The sequence below is a fragment of the Equus przewalskii genome, chromosome 25, assembly GCF_037783145.1.
Source record: "Equus przewalskii isolate Varuska chromosome 25, EquPr2, whole genome shotgun sequence".
Classification (NCBI taxonomy): Eukaryota; Metazoa; Chordata; class Mammalia; order Perissodactyla; family Equidae; genus Equus; species Equus przewalskii.
Genome location: NC_091855.1, coordinates 43,632,961 through 43,648,944, shown reverse-complemented (window position 1 = coordinate 43,648,944; position 15,984 = coordinate 43,632,961). Strand labels below are relative to the sequence as shown.

Sequence of the window (15,984 nt, the reverse complement as noted above, 5' to 3'; positions counted from 1 at the left end):
AGTCAGTTGGCTTCCAAAGGGAGGAGCCTGCCCAGCAGATTCCCTCCTCAGATGCAGGGGACACGGTGCCTGGGGCCACCAGACTTTGAGGGACCCATGAAATGTTTCAGTTTTCTTTAAAATCAGAAAGAAAAAACTTTTAGGGGGCCGGCCGGTGGTGTAGAGGTTAGGTTCGCAGGCTCTGCTTCGGCGGTGGCCCAGGGCTCCCGGGTTCGGATCTGGAGCTTGTCAGGCCACGCTGTGGTGACATCCCACATAAAACAGAGGAAGATTGGCACAGATCTTAGCTCAGCGACAATCTTCCTCCCCCTCCAAAAAAAAGAAACTTTTAGGGTGAAGAAAATGTTTTCATATATATTATGAGTATATTCGTCTTTATACCAATGCAGACATAAAACAGAACTTTCATATTATTTATGGAGGAAGAAGCCGGGAAAGCGAAGTGCCTTAGGTGCATGGAAGTCAAATGGGGGCCCTGGGGCGGTGTGCACCTCGTGAGCCTCAGTCTCCTTCCCCTCTGGAGTGGGTGTGACTGTGTGAGCCACTGAGAAGGAAGGAGCCATGCAGGCTGGGTGCTGGGCTCCCCCACCCCCGCCACCCATCCGTGGGGATCTCCGATTGCTGCTCTCACATTTGGGACACAGCTTCTGGGAGGCAGACAAGATCCAGGCCTGGGCAGTTTGAAGGGATTCAGATTAAGACGGCACAAAAGGAAAGGCAGGAACCGAGAACTGAATGAACCAGACACGAGGAGACCTTTGGAGAGGACAAAGCGTGGCTGAAGAAACCCTTCTCCTCCTCCAGATGGTAAAACAGAGGCACAGGGAGCTGGCGCCGTGGACAGAGCTCCACCGTCCCCTGCTGGGGAGGGCACCTGGCCAGGCAGGTGCTTGAGAGCTGGCGCCACGCCTCCCGAGGAAAGAGCAGAGCAGGGAGAGATGGGAGCCTCCCAAATCATAGCGACAGCTCCAGCATCCTGGGGCCGGCTGGCACTGAATCCCTGTGCGTCTGGGGTGGAGCAGAGAACTCACCTGCCCTTCAGGTGAGGAAGCTGCCACTCAGAGAGGTTTTGCAGAGGACATGGGGCTCTGTCCAGGGAGCTGTTTTCCAGGCTTGGGCCCAGCCCCTCCATCTTAGGGAATGCGTTGCTCTACCCAGAAGATGCTCAAATGGAGGAATTTCAGACAAGCTAGTGGAGGGGCAGGGGGATGTTTGGGACAGGAAGTCTGCCCTGGATATCCCAATGATCAAGTGTGAGTGTGCAACAGAGATTATCACCTGGGGGAACATCTCCAGCCCACACCCATCCCCCACCGCATACACACAAATATGCCTCTATGCAGTTGTCACTCAACCCACATGGACTGTGCAGTGACACACACACTCGACCCGTGGGTAAATCCATAGCAGACGGGACAAAATGCTCCAGCTCTCTCATTTTTGGCCTCCTCCATTCTGAATGCAGACGCCGCCCTGCCGAGCACCCTGGGACAAAGCCGCAGGGGCAGTGCTCGCCCTTCCTGAGAGGCACCGCTTGGCTCCGCCCCAGCCCTGAGTCCCACTGTGACTCTCCTCTGTGTGCCCTGGGAGTGTGTGGGCCCTGCAGCCCCGCTGGGCCCCAGGGCCCCTCCTAGCCTGCTGGGCAGCCTGCTGGGAGAATCCTGAGTGTGGAGGGGAGGCTGAGGAGTGGGGTGAGGGGGCATCAGGAGGGAGCACCAGAGGGGCCCTGGTCTCTCTCCCAGCCAGGCCTCCTGCCGGGACCCCTGCCAACTCCCCCTTTTGAAGCCCCGCCACCTCCCCCCTGCCCCATGGCTCCAGGCCCGGGAGCCTCCCCTTCACCACTGTCATGGTTGAAAAGAAGTTGGGGAGGAGACCCCACTGAAGCACAGTCTTCAAAGTGTGTCTGGGAACTCCTGCGGGCCGTCGGGGCCTGGGGAGGCACCCTGAATCCCCCTGGGCCTCAGTTTCTCTCCAGAAGACAGGCCCAGAACCAAGAGGAACCTTTGAGGATGGGGGTGGGGTGAGGCATGTGCGGGCTCCCCCACCCTGCCTGGCAGGCCGTGGGCGTCCTTGGCAGGAGCCAGCCAGTCCGGGCTCCGGAGGAGGAGACCGGATGGGGGTGGGAAGCAGCCAGCTCTGGAAGAAGGAGCAGAACAGCCTCTGGCTCCCTGGGAAGGGCCTCCATCCTCCCCACCCAGAGAGGCTGCACTCCGATGGGCAGTGGCCTCCTGTGAGGAGCCACACTCGCCTCTGATGGAGGAGGGGAGGAGGCTGTCTTGGGTCATGGGTGGTCGTCGCCCAAGCCCCCGGCCCACAGGCGCTCTGGTACAGATCCCTGGCGCTCTCCAAAGGCCTGGGCCTCAGTCCCCACGTCTGACAGCTGAGGAGCGTCTGGTTCCCACCTGCTGGCTGCCTGGGCAGGGTCGGGGCTCTGAGTGCTTGGGTTCACGGGGCTTCAGAGGCTGCCCTTGCCCCCCCAACTTTCACCTCCTTCCCAGGTGGCTAGAGGGGCTGTGGACCCCAGACACTGGAACCCAGGACCTCAAAACCCAGTTCCTGGCATCCCAGACTTCAGAACCCCAGAGCAGGGAACCCTGGACCCAGAACGTCCGCCAGAGCTGGGCCGCTGGGTGTCACGTGAGCTCTTTCACTGTCTGGCCCTCGGCTTGGATGCTTTCTTTCAGTCTCCCAGGATGTGGCCCAAGCAGCAAGGCCCGCTGGAATGGAGCACCTTCCCACAGAATCTTGGGCTTCTTCTCTGGAATCTCCCAGTCTCCACCTCTGGGTGAGTGAATCTGCCGCCTGTAGGGGCTGAACCCCATCGCGGAGGCTCAGTTCATTGCCCTGCAGGGTCACCGGGAGGGAGCAATGTCCCCACTTATGGATGAGGAAACTGGGCTCCCACGGAGCTCACCCACCCACCCACCCAGCCTTCTCAGAACAGGGCTGTGGTCTCCTCGAGGATGCCTTGCTGGCCCTGGCCCAAGCGGCTGCTCAGGGCCGAGGGCAGAGGGGACCCTGGCGCCCCGGTGCGGGGGAGGGGTGCCCTTCGAGCCACAAAGTGTCTGCTATTCCCAAATTGCTCTCCTTCCCGGGGCTCTCGGCCTCAGTGGCTGCTGAGGGCTGACATAAGGAGACACAGCGCTGTGTGAGAAGCCAGGCCAGGGGTCCCGGACGCCCCTGCTTGGGCAGCCAGGTTGCCGGCTGGCGTTTAAACATCTGGAACCTTGTACAAAACACAGGTCCACTGGAGGGGCGGGCGTTTGGGACCCAGCCCTCCCACCCCCAGTCTTGGAAGGCCGGGCGGGCACTGCCGGCCACTGGAGGGTGACGGTTGGATTCGTGCAGATTCTGCCCGTGGCCAGTTTCTCCGTAGGTATCCCCGGGTGGTGCGGGGGCCAGGGGGCCTGGAGGTCTGCCTCAAGCCCTGACCGCCGAGCTGCCCTTCCCCACAGCTCCTCCTGCAGACGGCACCTCCCTCCCAGCCCAGGCCCCTCCTGTCTCCCCCACTGTCCTGCACACTGCCTGTCACCCTGGCTCACACCTCATGCCTTTGTTTACGCTGTGCCCCCTACCAGCAAGGCTCTTCCTTCCTCCCCCATCTGTCCATCCTGCAGATATTTCTTCCCGTACCTCCTCTGTTAGAATTAACGTCCCCCCTCCCGTGTCGTCAAGCTCCTGGCATTTATATCAACTAGAGCTGAGGGCCCTGACTGCCTGTTTACCTGCCGTCTCCCCCACTGAAGCAAGCACCTCCAAGCCAGGGCCCTGCATCTCCCTCTCTGGGGGCCAAGGACATGGCACAGAGGGCTGAATGGACAGAAACAAACAAATCAACACATGCCATTCACAGCCTCACAAGAATTTCACGTTATCTGCATTTTACTGATGAAATGGGCTCAGAGAGGTTAAGTGACTTGCCTGAAGCTACACAGCCTGGAAGTGGCAGAGCTGATTTGAAGCCAGGTCAGTGGGCCTTGAGCACTGGACCTTTCTCTGGGCCTCTTGGGACCCTGACAGGACGCAGGTGGAGATTGTGGCCCTCACAGCCAGGGTGACAGACACAGGAACAGAGAGACTCCAGGTCTTGCCCTGGGAGGGTGGGGAGCTGGTCCTGCGTCCTCACCTACCCGAGGAGGAAGGCCGTCCGCTTCAGGGACCCATGGAGAGAGGGGCTCAGCTACCGAGAGAGCAGGGTTGTCCTGAGCCTGGGGCTGCCATGGCCATGGAGGCCCCCCGAGGGCCGTGGTCAGGGGGCCTGGCTGGGGCAGGTGGGGTGGCTGGTCCCAGGCCTTGCAGCCCTCAGGGGAGGACTATGTTGGGATCCCTGATGCTCATGTCCAGCACGCTGAGGGGCCTGTTGTTTACTCCAGGCCTCCTGGGAGGTCACCTCTCCACAGCGGTTGAGCTTTAAGGGATCAGGGGACCCCAGAAACCCCCAGAGTTTCTGCGCAGAAATTGCCCAGGAGCTTGTTACAACGGACAGTGCAGGGGGCTCCGCTGGGCGTGGGCAGCAGGAAGCCAGCATCTGCCTGTAAGCGAGCCTCCCCTCCACGCGCTCGCTGTCTGCCCCTCCAGAGAAGCGGGTGGGCCGTCTGCACTGGCCTGCGAGGCTGCGGTGTGGCTGGGGCCCTCAGCTCCTGTCGGGGCCGGGTCAGGGGCCATACGACAACATGGCGTGTCCCAACACTGTCGTTGATCATACTCAATACTGATCGTTCTAATAGCTTTTACTAAGCCCCTTCTTAGGCTGCTCCGAGGACTGTGATAGAGGATCTCACTTAACCTCACAACTCCTGATTTTGCAAATGAGGAAAGTGAGGCACAGAGAAGTTATGTAACTTGCCCAGGGTCACACAGCTGGTGTGTGTAGGACTCGGGATTTGAACCCAAGTAGTCTGGCCCAGAACCCTTGCTCTTAACCACCAAGATCACATGTCTTTTGCATTAAACAGCTTGAGCCCCCATCTTGAAACAGAGAGAATGTCCTTCTTGCCTCCCCAGGCCCCCTTGCCCCATTCCACAGTAAGTTCAGGCCCTTCTGGGGCTTGCCCAGGCCTAGAGGAAGACTAGGAAATCTGCCGTGTCCCAGGCACACGGTTCCCTGCTGCCTGGCTGCTGGGCCACCCCATGGAGGTGGGTGCCAAGGGGACAGGAAGGGAGGAGGGAGGCGCCGCTCCAAGTGCCCGGCTGCCGGGTAAGGCCCTCTGGTTACACACACCTCGCACGCCACTACCCCAGGCCTGGCTCATAGCCAGACCCCCTACAGTTCCCGACAGCAGGCCCCTTCCTGCCAGCCCACCCCAGTGTCGCCTTCCAGCCCCTCAGAGGCGTGAGAACAGCAACAGGCGTCTCCGGGAGCCCGGCTCTGTTCCCTCCCCAGGGCAGCTTGGCTCCCTGATTCCGGCAGGCCAGACGACTTCTCACGACTCCAGGCTTTTAGAGCTCTTTAGTATCTGTAATCCATGGAACGGGGTTCGGACAAAAGAAAGCCACAGAAGGGCTTGTGAGGGAAAGTCTCCCCGGCCCCGGCCCCAGAGAGCCCTCTGGGCTGCTGGTGGTGACCTCCTCTCCCTGCCCACTGTCCCTCTTCCCCAGGCCCCCACGTCCCTCCCTGGTGGCATCCATCCTGAGTTTGGGTCCTCTCTCCCCACCACCTCTGTGACCCTAAGAGAGATGCCCAGCTGTCATGTCTGTCTCCTCAGCTCCCTCCTGTCTCTGTAGGACCTGGGCTGACTCCCAGGCCCCCTCCCACCCCATCCTCCTCCAGCCTTCACCCTCTGTCTGTCTCCAGAACTCGTTTTTTTTTTTTTTTTTTGAGGAAGATTAGCCCTGAGCTAACATCTGCCGCCAATTCTTCTCTTTTCCTGAGGAAGACTGGCCCTCAGCTAACATCCATGCCCATCTTCCTCTACTTTATATGTGGGATGCTGCCACAGCATGGCTTGCCAAGTGGTTGATGGGGTTCAGGGCAGGCTGCCCCAAGATGCACCACTCTGGTATGTGGACTATTTTGAGCTGAAGACAATAAAGGCTCAGACTCAGCAGGAACATTCGACCTTTCCCCCCAACTGCCTAAAAGAAATTTACAATAAAGGCCTGTCGCCAGGACAGGCCATCACCATAGATAACTGTGGGTTCTGGTAGACTGGGAGGATCCTTGCTAAGCCCACTCTTATCAAAGTTCTATTTACTAAACATTTGCTTTTCCATTTCCACGTGGGTTGCCTTCCTCCCCTTTGAAGCCCCAAACCACTGCCCCAATGTCCTCCTTGTCTGCAGCTGAAGATACTTAAACAGGCAGCCTCGGCCAGTTGGCTGAGTTGCTCAGGTTGCCTGAGCCTCTCTCATGTGTACACGTTATAAAGCTTTGTTTAATCTTCTCCTGTTATTCTGGCTCATGTGAATTTAATTCGTCGTCTGGCCAGAAGGACCCAGAGCGGGTAGAGGAAGTGTCTTCCTCACCTACACAGTGCATAGGTCCGCACCTGGGATCTGAACCGGCAAACCCCGGGCCACCAAAGTGGAGCGCATGAACTTAACCACTGTGCCACTGGGCCAGCCCTCCAGGACTGTTGCTCTTCCACATTGGGTAGGTCCCAGGCACATTGCAGCTCACCCCCCTATCAGTCTTCCAGGCTGCATTAATCAGTTTGCAGGTTGAAAATAAATCATCAAGTTTTATGCTCTTGCGAATCTATAAACCTTGGAACAGGAAAGCTTTACACAGGAGCAGTTTCTGTCCTTGGTTTCACCTCCCTGGGCTCCCTGCTTCAGGGTCACGAAATGCCAGGGCAGGGAGGGGCCTTGGAGACAGTCTTCCCATACCTGCATTTCACAGACAGGAGCTCAGAGCGGTGAAGGGGCTTGCCCAAGGGCACACAGCTTGTCAGTGGTTAGAGCAGAGACCATCGGATCCTTCAGGTTCCCTTCCCCACCCCCACCACCTCCAGCGATCGATCCACGGGAGGAGAACCCCTGATAGTTTATTTGGGCATTTGCTGCCTGGAATTAAGGCACTTCTCAACCTCCTTTAAACGTAGGTGTGGCCATGTGACTGAGTTTGGGCCTAGATGTAAATAGAGTGTTTAATTTCAGGAAGAGTCCTTAAGGGGAAAGGCACACCCTCCTCCCCTTTCTCCTTCCTACTGCCTGAATGCAGATATAATGGCAGGAGCTTCAACAGCCATCTTGGGCCACCAGGTGATCTTGGAAATGAAAACTATGCATGGCAGAGCCACAGTATGGAAGGAACCCAGGTTCCTGACACTGTGACGCCACTTACCAAACAAGCCCCAGCCACCTCTAAACATCTCGAGTATGAGAGAAAACTCAATGTCCATCTTGTTGAAGCCACTGTTATTGTGGCTTTTCTGCTGGGTCTGTGTGACACGGTCCAGTCCTCTTCTCACTCTCCCACAGTGTCTTCTCTATGGAGGCCCAACCAGGAACAGCCAGGCCTTGTGCAGAGTAGGCCCTGGGGTTTGTGCCTGGATGCCTCAGGGCCTGCAGGGGCCCCAAATGTCGGTTAGTAGCTTGACCCCTCTGCACTGGGAATCTCGCTCAGAAGCCCAACAACAGCAGCAGTAACAAAATCCCTTCTCAAAGTGGAGAAGCTCCAGCAGAAAGGAAGTGGATGGGACCCCCACCCCCACCCCCCACTCAGCCTCCCCTCATGGGTCCCCAACCCCCTGAGTGCACAGAGCCTCTCCCAGGGCTACGTTCTCAGAAGCACCTTCCTTGCCCCCTTGTCCCAGGGTGGCTGGGCGCAGGCCCCCGGGTATCAGACAGACTGAAGGAAGGCCACAGTGACTCAGCCTGGGAGGCCCAAACAGCCATTACCCGCTGGGTCCAGGGCAGTGGCTCTGTCACCTCCTGGGTATCCCAGGGTCCAGGGTCTCAGGGCGGAGCTGCAGCCCTCTCCGAGCCCTCCTCACCCCGCAGGGACAGGTGAGGGAAGCAGCAGTCCCCACCTCTCTCCAAGATGCTGTCTGGCAGTGGCCGGGCAGCTGGACTCAGGATCAAGCCCAGAGGAGTACGAGGGGCTGGGGCCACAGCCCCCAGCCAGGCACCTCTCCGCCTCTTGGCCTCTTGGCCTTTCCTCCTGTGCTGTCTGGGCCCCTGGCCTCTCTGGGCTGCAGTTCTCTCCTCTGTCAATCGGGCACAGGGCGCCCTGCTCTGCCTGCCTCCCTCCCACACTGCTCTGTGATTCAGAGGTAACAGATGAGCAGGAGTCTGGAGCGAGGGGCTGGCATGCGGGCTGCCAGCCTGGGGGGCTGGGGGACAGCCACAAACGACGTGCCTGCTGAGCCTTTCCAGGGGACCCATCCACCCTTGGGTGGGACATCATGACGCAAATCATGAGACAGGGAGGTGCTTCCTCCCAAAGTGGCAGATGAAATGCAGCGTTCTTGAACTTATCCACCAATGGCTGCTTTTTTTTTTTTTTTAAGATTGGCACCTGAGCTAACATCTGTTACCAGTCTTTTTTTTTCTTCTCCTCAAAGCCCCCCAGTACATAGTTGTATATTCTAGTTGTGGGTCCTTCTAGTTGTGGCATGTGGGATGCTGCCTCAGCATGGCCTGACCAGCAGTGCCATGTCCGTGCCCAGGATCCGAACCAGTGAAACCCTGGGCCGCTGAAGCGGAGTGCGTGAACTTAACCACTCGGCCACGGGGTGACCCCACAGTTTTCTTAATTGTGGAGGCCAGTGAACTGAGATGGTGGACCTGCCGCTAGCGCAAAATCCCTTGATTCATCAAAAAACCCTTGTGGGTGTTGTGCTCTGCCCCTTTAATGTGAGAATGCTTGAGTAACCCAAAAGTTAGGTTTTACACAGCCACTCAATTCCCCATGTCCCACCCCAAGTGTCTGAGTAAACCTGATGCTCTGGAAGCTGATCTTGTCCATGCTGTGGCCCTCCCCAGTCGCCGCCCAGCATTCCCCCCTCCACCGCTCACACAAGGTACTCACGCTCCCAGTTGAGAAGCAAAGTTTAGGAGTGTGCAAGTTTTGCAGTCAAAGTGACTGGTTTCCCGCTGTGGCTCTGATGCTACCAGCCGTGTGACCCTGGCCTCTGAGCCTCCATTTCCTTTCTGCTTTCACTCTCTAGTGAGGCCAGTGTGGCATGGGGGCCAGGTGGCAGTCAGGACGCTGTTTTCCTCCCTGGCACAGAGCAGGCAGCCAAGAACTTTAAAGAGGACCTGTTGGCGGGCTCCACTCTGTGCAGGAGACCGTGTCCTTCAGGAGCTGTCTTGGGCAGACTTGGGAGACTGGAAAAGCAGTCACTGAGGCCAGCGTGAGCAGGGCCACCCTCCACCACTGCTTCCAGGAAGAGGAGCCTCAGTGAGGCCACTGGGAGGGTCTCCTGCCCTGCTGTGAGGCTTCTCTGCAGGTGGCCACGTGCAGCAGATCCAGCTGACCCCTGGAATATTCGGGTCCTTTCCCCACCACCTGTTGCTCTGACTTCCAGGCTCCTAAGGCCCTCCGCTTAGGACTGACGGGGCCGGCAGCAGAGCTTGCCCGCCACTCGGATCTCGAGTTTTCCCGCTGACCACTGTGATGCCTCCTTGCAGATGAGCCAAGTGCCCAGGTTTCACGCAGCGTCTCAAGGCCTGGCTGGGTGAGGCATTCTGACTTGGTACCTTGGCCCTGACCAGGTCCACGGCCAGCCCGGTAAGGAGGCAAAGGCTTCTGCTTGCACAGCGCAGAGGCCCTCCAGGCTGGCTCTGTGCGTGGACCGTGGATCTCAGGGCAGGGTGAGCTCTTGGGTGCGTGGAGGACTTTCATTTTGTAAAACTGTGACCAAATACACATAATATATAATTTTCTATCTTAGCCTTTTTTTTTTTTTTTGGATGGTTAGCCCTGAGCTAACATCTGCCACCTATCCTCCTCTTTTTATTGAAGAAGACTGGCCCTGAGCTAACATCCGTGCCCATCTTCCTCTATTTTATGTGGGTCGCCTGCCACAGCATGGCACGACAAGCGGTGTGCAGGTCTGCGCCCAGGATCTGAACCGGCAAACCCCGGGCCACCAAAGCAGAACGTGCGAACTTAACCGTGCCACCGGGCCAGCCCGTCTTAGCCATTTTTAAGCGTACAATTCAGTGGTATTAAGTACATTCACATTGCTATGCAACCATCACCACCAACCGTCTCCAGAACTTTTTTCATTTTGCAAAACTGAAACTCTGTCCCCTTTAAACAACAGCTTCCCTCTCCCTCCCTCCAGCCTCTGGACCACCATTCTACTCTCTGTCTCTGTGAATTTGGCTACACCAGGTCCCTCAAATAAGCGGAATCATGTATGTATTTGTCCTTTTGTGACTGGCTTATTTCACTTAGCATAATGTCCTCGAGGTTCATCCATGATGTGACAGAATTTCCTTCCTTTTTAAGGCTGAATAATACTCCACTGTATGGATATACCACCTGTCATTTATCCTTTCACCCACCCGTGGACACTTGGGTTTTTTCACCCTTTGGCTACTGTGAATAACGCTGCTGTGAACATGAGGCACAAACGAGGAAGCTTTTTTGATGGTAGGGAATTCACTTTAACCCACATCGGAGCAAACGAGTGCACCACACGCCCAGCACGAAGACCTGGAGCCGCCGAAGCAAGACGGGTGATATAACCACAAACTCTGGAGGCTGACGGTGGAGACGGTGTGCTATCGGGAAGTCAGCCCCTGCTGCGGGCACGGCTTGGGTTTGAGAAAATGTGAGCTGGTTAAGCGGAGGTGAGCCTGGGCCTCTCTTCCTGCCTCTCCCTCTCCCATGCCCTCAGCCTCCGGCCCTGCTTGCTCTCCTCTCTCTCCTCACCTTAACCCCGACTTAGTGCACCCGGATGCCACCCAAGGCCCCACATGTCCCTCTCCGACCGTTTTGGCGCCAGATCCCAGGGAGGCATCTGATTGGCTCTGCTCTCACCAGGCTACCCCTGATAGGTCACTGGCCAGCCTATGGATGGGCTCTCCTTGGTCAAGTGTCCATTCCTGGTCCAATCACCCGGGGAGAGCAGTCTCGCATGTGTTGGGGGTGGGCTGCAGTTCTCCCAGTGGTCCGCTCTCAGATTCCCCGCTCCTGTGGCGGGCGTAGGGGGTGGCGTGGGCAGGGCATGTTCAGGTTTAACAGCGCCCTTGGTAGTCTGAGGGGGGCTGCAAGGAGCGGATGTGGAGGACCCTAGGCAGGCCAGAGGGTCTGAGCTGACTGCCCTGTGAACCCCAAGCCTGACAATAACCAAGGGAGGGGGCGGAGCGGGGGAGCAGTCCTGCCCCTGGGCCGAGACTCGCCTGCGCCCCTTCTCTTAAGGAGGCACCTGGGTCTTGGTGTTTGGAGAGTTGGTCGGTGCAGGGTGTGTGTGTGGCGGGGGGAGCCAGTGCCCCTTTCTCACTCAGGGAGCCCCACAGTGCGGGCTTCAGCTCCTGAGCTTTTCCTGACCTTGTCTTAAGCCCCAGGGTGTCCTGTCTGGAGTCTGGGACCCTCTGCGCCGGTTCTTCAGCGAGTCTCTGAGCGCGGGGGTCTGCAGGTACCTTTTGGGTTCAGGCTCAAGTCAGTGCAACCCTGTCCCCACAGGACGCGGGGGACAGGGGTTGGCGTGTGTGTGCTGCTCTCCCCGCCAGGCACACACTCGATCTACTTCTCCCAACGGATCTTCCCTCCCAGAAACGTCTGCCAGGGGGCCAGGCCCCCCACCCCAACACAGCAGCGTCCCTAATTGCCCCGTATTAATTGCCCGCCTCACCCGTGCAGCTGGGCGGGGCCTCCCCTGGGCCCGGAGCGCGTTATTGGAAGGAAACTGATTTCCCCAGTTTGGGAGAATTCAGACTTGGGGGTTAACTTCTTGTGGTTTTCGAGCATTTATCATTCAAAACAGGTTTCATTCCCTCCCGGAGGGTTTTCTGTAAACAACTCAGAAGTCACCCCACAGCACCCGGGCTCCTGCCCAGCTGGGGTTCCTGACCTAGGGGACACCGCAGCACTACAGAGGCCCCAAGGGTTCGGGGCCTGAAACCTGGAGGGCTCAGGCTGCCCCGCCCCGCGGCTCTCGCGGAGCGCAGCCCGTCCGAAGGCCTCGCCCTCGCTCCTTTCCTTTTGTTTTTGAGTTTTATTGATGTATAATTTATATGCCGTAAAATTCCCCCAGTTGTAAGGACATAATGATTTTTTAGAAAATTTACAGAGCTGTGCAACCATCACCACAATCCAGTTTTAGGTCATTTTCATCGCCGCCTCCTCCCCGCCCCGCCCCGGCCATGTTCCTGGTGCCTCTGTGCGGTCAGTCCCAGCTCCCACCCCAGCCCCAGGCAACCGCCGACCTGCTCTCTTCCTCGGAGACCTGCTCTCCTTATCTCTAGATTTGCCTTTTCTACACACGTCAGGTAAATGGAATCACACGTTATGTAGTTTTCTGTTTATTTCTCTATTTTTATTTTTATTTTTTTATTATTTTTAAGATTTTATTTTTCCTTTTTCTCCCCAAAGTCCCCCGGTACACAGTTGTATATCTTTTTTAGTTGTGGGTCCTTCCAGTCGTAGCACCCGGGACGCGGTCCCAGCACGGCCCGACGAGCGGCGCCACCTCTGCGCCCAGGACCCGAACCAGGGAAACCCTGGGCCGCCGAAGAGGAGCGTGCGAACCCAACCACTCGGCCACGGGGCCGGCCCTCTTTCTCTATTTTTAAGAGATCTAGCATTTTAACACAATTTTAAGTGTAAATACATTCTTGTTGATGACAGATGTTTGGTTTGTTTTACCTCGCATCCTGTTTTTTTAAGTTCCTCCTGTTGTAGCTTGTGTCAGTAGTCAATTCCTTTTTATTGCTGAATAATTTCTATTGCATGGACATGCTACAATTTGGTGATCTATTCACCCTTTAAATGGCCACGTGGACCTGTGTTTGCATTTTCTCACTATCATGAAGAATGCTGCTGTGAATGTTCAAGTCCAGATCTTTATGTGGATGTGTTTTCATTTCTCTTAGGCACATGCCTAGGCGTGCAATTGCTGGGTCATGCAGCAAGTGTAAGAAACTGCCCAACTGTTTTCCAAAGTGGCCACACTATTTTACGCTCTCACCCGCAATGTGCAAGAGTTCCAGATGCTCCACACGCTTGTCAACAGTTGGCATGGTCAGTCTTTTTAATTCTAGATATTCTAATAGGCTTGTAGTGGTATCTCATTGGGGCTTTAATTTGCATTTCCCTAATGACTAATGATGTTAAACGTCTTGTCATGTGCTTATCTGTATATCTTCTCCCGTGAAGGGTCTGTTCAAATCTTTTGCCTCTTTTAAAAACTGGGTTGTGTGTCTTATGATTAAGTTCTAAGAATTCTTGATATATATCGATATATTCTGGGTATATGATTTGAAAACATTTTATCTCAACCTGTGGCTTACTTTTCATTTTATTTGAAGTGAAAATGTTTTTAATTTTGACAAAATACAATTTATCAATTTTTTTCTTTTGTAGAAAAAATATCTAAGACCTCTTTGTCTAACCCAACATCATGAAGATTACCTCCCATGCTGATTCTAGAATTTACCTTCTTTTGCTCACCCCCTATTTCCTATGCCTGACAGTCCCTCCTCCTCCATTCTTTCTCCTTCTATTCAGGCACCCCACTTTTGTCCCCTTTCAGCAGTGTTTTTTTTTTTCTTTTTTGAATTCCCAAATCAGATCGCACTCCACGAGGGCAGGGCTGTTTCTGTGTTTGGTTCACTGACGAGTCCCAAGTGCCTGGAACACTGCCTGGCATGCAGTAGACGGTCAGTAGAAATAAGCGAGATTCCGTCATATTGTTCTTGGGTGGCACCGCATTGCACTTGGAGAAAAGTCCAACCTCATTGTCCAGGCCTATAAGATCCAGCCTGATCTGGCCCTGCCCAGCCTGCCCCCTTGCCTACTCCTCGCCTGCCACCCTGGTCTTCTCTCCAATCCACAAAACTGCCAAGCTCATTCCCATATGAGGGGCTTTGCTTTATCTGTTCCCTCTGCCTGGAATTCACTTCCCCCAGCACTCCTCAAGCCTGACTCCTTCTGTTGGTCAGAGCTCAACCTAAACATCACCTCCTCTGAGAAGGCTTCCATGATTATCTCATCTCAAGCAGCCGCCCCATCCCGCATGTCCCAGCACACTGTCACATCACTCTGTTTTCATTGTCCACAGAGCACTTAGCTCCAATCAGGCGTTTTCACAGTTTATGTCTTCATTTAGTGGCTGGTTGCCTTCCTGCCTCCATGGGCCCCAGGACGGGAGCAGGGAGGAGAATGGAGCTGTTGGCCCTCTATGGCCAAGCCCGTCCTCCTTCAGGAGCTGTCCGTGGTTATTCTGGCCCCTGAGGGTCTACTGTCCCCTGTCCCCCTGCATTCTTTTCCCGCTGTGGTAACCTGTAATGTTGCTGGCCCCCAATGAACCATTCGCTTCCTGGTGTTCATGCCCTTGTGAGGTCTCAGTCCACAGTGACTCTGGGCTTGGCCACATCACTTGTTCTGGCCAATGAAATATTAGCAAGAGTGATGGAAATAGAGGTTTGATAAGCTCTTGCCCATTGGCCTAGCTGCCATGCTGTGAGGAAGCCCAAGTCAGACATGTGGAGAGGACAAGTAGAGGAGAACCAAAGTCCCTGGGATGACGGCCCAAGCTGGCAGCCTGCTGAGCCCCAGCCGCCAGCCAACAGGAACCACAGCCACATGGGGAAGCTGCCTTGGGGTTTCACCCCAGCTGAGCCTCCAGCCAACTGCAGCTGTATAATTGATGTCAGCTGACACAACACAAAGCACAAGAACTGTCCAGTCAATCCAGAGAGTTCTGAGAAATAAAAAATCATTGCTGTTCAAGCTACTGTTGCGGGTTGTTTGTTACACGGCAGTAGACAGCTGATACACCGGTGGAAGTCTCATTTCTCTCTCAGGGTTCATTAGCATAGTAACTGCACCCCATCCACCCTTCTCCCCTCCCTCCCCCCTTCCTGTCCACTGCTCTCGGTGGCAGGCAGTTATCCCAATTGCCCCCCTCCTTGGGGCCAGGAAGCCCCTCTCAGGCCTTAGTGATCTGTCTCCTCACCAGTCCAGGCCTGTGCTGCCTCCACAGTGGGCATCCAGGAAAGCTTAGGACTTTAGTGACACCTGGCAGGGCCCTCCCTGCCCCTCCAGGACCTCAGTGCCCTATTGGACAAAGGGTGGCAGAAGAAGGGGTGGCTCCTGGGGATTCCTGATCCCCCATCTGGACAGCACTGGACCCTCAGTGGGCTCTGCCAGCAGTGTCCTGGGGGATCCCTGGAGTGAGAGCAGAGGACAGGCTTGCAGCCCAGTGACAGAGGGATGGGCCAGCAGCAGGTCACAATGGACGGCTAGGTTCCCACCCCATCACCTCCCAGCTGAGTGCCCTGTGTCTGGCTGTTCAGACCACTCTGGTCTCAGTATCTGCATCTGTGAAATGGGCTGGGGTACGTTGAACACTCGGCAGGGCAGGCGCTTGGGAGCCTCATCAACCTGCATCTGGGAAGGCTGAGAGAAGGGACCGGTGACAGCGGTCAAGGAAGCCTCTGGGGAGGGAGGTACAATTAGGCCACTTACACGAGCATGCTCAGCTGGGTGGACTGCATTCCAGGCGAAGGGACCAGCTAGTGAGAAGGTCTGTTCCCTGGGGGAGAGGTGGGGTTGGGCAGAGGGCTCTGGCAGTGCGAGTCACCAGGGACCCCTGCGGCCTGCAGACCGAGTTAGGGGCCTTGGGGCTGTCTCTCGATGGGGGCAGAGGGGCAGCCATCGTCCCTACTTCGAAGACGGGGAAACTGAAGCGCCCCTCGCCTGCCTCTTCCGCGCCGGGAGAGCTGCCCTCCGCACCCGGCGATCTGTCCGGGTCCGAGGACTCTCAGCAGAGGGAGGCGCGGGGAGGGGAACCCCGGCGGGGCCCAACTGCCCGCTGCTCGTGCCCTCCCCGTCGGGCAATCGGTCCCTCCCCGCCACGCCCCAGG

At 56.4% G+C, this 15,984-nt stretch overlaps 1 long non-coding RNA gene across 1 annotated transcript; it reads left to right on the top strand.

Annotated features, from left to right (window-relative positions):
- The first annotated feature begins 2,145 nt into the window (after nt 1–2,145).
- On the top strand, nt 2,146–14,848 carry LOC103563281 (uncharacterized). The gene is made up of 6 exons (XR_011532593.1): nt 2,146–2,785; nt 10,236–10,308; nt 10,403–10,746; nt 12,991–13,138; nt 13,688–13,776; nt 14,569–14,848. It is a non-coding gene; the product is annotated as an uncharacterized lncRNA (long non-coding RNA).
- Nucleotides 14,849–15,984: the final 1,136 nt, after the last annotated feature.